Source organism: Toxotes jaculatrix, chromosome 7 (assembly GCF_017976425.1).
Source record: "Toxotes jaculatrix isolate fToxJac2 chromosome 7, fToxJac2.pri, whole genome shotgun sequence".
NCBI lineage: Eukaryota > Metazoa > Chordata > Actinopteri > Toxotidae > Toxotes > Toxotes jaculatrix.
Genome location: NC_054400.1, coordinates 8,397,017 through 8,398,837, shown reverse-complemented (window position 1 = coordinate 8,398,837; position 1,821 = coordinate 8,397,017). Strand labels below are relative to the sequence as shown.

The 1,821-nt window shown below is 40.5% G+C and overlaps 1 long non-coding RNA gene across 1 annotated transcript; it reads right to left on the bottom strand.

The window, feature by feature from the left end:
* Window positions 1–1,328: 1,328 nt before the first annotated feature.
* LOC121185164 lies at window positions 1,329–1,821 on the bottom strand. The gene is made up of 2 exons (XR_005894344.1): window positions 1,719–1,821; window positions 1,329–1,625 (listed from the first exon to the last, which is right to left on the bottom strand). It is a non-coding gene; the product is annotated as an uncharacterized LOC121185164 (long non-coding RNA).

Here is a 1,821-nt window from a genome sequence, read left to right as displayed (position 1 = left end):
TGTGTTTAACTGAGCAGCAAAGCTAGTATGACTCAAGGCCTTGGCATGGCTTTCTTTTGTTGCAGAGTCTGACCTTATCCCCTGTTAGTGTCAGAGAAACTTGAGTTCAGTGTTAACAAAGACGCATGCTGAGCTGGGACGCTCATGCCTTTAGGTTAATTGCATTTTGATTTTTCAGTGATGAGACATTGATTTTAAGTTTATCTTTAGTAATAGCATTAGCATAAAGCCGCAGGAGAGGAGGATTATGAAGTCCCTGCAATCAGTTGTGAGGACTGACGCTTGCATTTCGACCATGTTTATGTTGTGATGAAGGCTGCACAAGTTAAGTTTGTTACTGGTGGAAATGTTTTAGTTCTTTTTTCTAGTTTTTCGCAAAGTTTATTAGTTTAACAATGTTCATACTGGCAATGAATAAATGTTCTTGTTTCATCCTAAATTCATCACAAGATCAGGGTTCATGTACACAAACTTGAATCTTTTACAGCAGTGGATTATTTGCATTCCTGTAGATGTAATTTCTTTCAAACAGCTCATCATTCCGAGTTGCTCTCCTCCTGAATGTAGATTTTTCTGTGCTGACTCAGACCTCAGGAGAGCCTGTCTGTTCGACGTAGACCTTTTGACACCAGGGCGCAGATAAAATCGATGCTTCGCTTTGAACGGGACAGAGCTCTCACTCTCTCTGGCAGGTGTTAATGTTATGCAGTTTACAGCCGACTGTTTGTACAGTCAAGAGTCAGAGCGGGTGTTTTTTTTTCCCTCCTAAACCAATCTCAAGCTGAAGCTGCAGTTGATCCGCTCTCGCTGACTGTGAAACTCTACTGCCACCCAGTGTTGAACTGAGGGTACTTTTTGAGTCCCTCACTATAGCTGGGTCCTAAATCCATATGACTTACTTATTCTTAGCAGGTTGTTTGTGAGTATGTGTGTTCACACTGGAAAAGTGATAAATGAATTGATGAATTGAATGTACTGTTGATGGACACTGTGCTCCAGCAATGCAATGCACAAAGCACATGGAGGAGCAGCTGGAAAATATTAATTGTGGTTGGTGGTGAAGCGGCTCCAAGAACACGTCACAAAAAAATAACTATTTGTTATGATTAATTGGCAGGTCAAGATTTGTTTATACTACGTGCTGTTTACAATAAGTGTGTTGTCTGGAATGACACACGGCTTAAGAAAAGGTAGATGCAGCATCAGAAAGCATCAGGATTTGGTGTCTTTAACATATGTCAGTGAGGGTAGATAAAGTTTTAGAAGCACTTCTTATTATAAGCTGCAGAGTTCAGCAGCACCACAAACAACCAGTTTTCAACACAAACTGAGCATTATAACCTCCACGAAGGTCAGATTTATTGGATGACTGTTGCATTAGACTGCATTAGTTTTATGATAGTGTAGATAATAGTGTAATAATTCAAGGCATTCATTCTGTTATTGCATTTACAAAACATATCCCCCCCGTCATGTGAATTGTGGGGATGGGTGGAGTTCGGGACGTACAGTGGGAGGACCATGAATTGTAGGGTTGGTAGTTTGATGCCCAGCTCCTCATGTCCACACGCTGAAGTCTGCTTGAGGAAAACACTGAACCCCAAATTACTCCCATTATGTAGTATCTGTTTGGAAAAAAAATGTAAACTGCTTTGGGCAAGGTAATTTGGCAAATGAGTGTAACCTAAACCCTAATTCTGAATGTGATCATTTCTCACATTATCAAATGGCTCAGTGGTCAAACATAATTACCAGGCTCAACACGTCAGCTCATCACAGTCACTGAAAAATGTAAATAGGTCTGTTCAGTCCTGAGATTTT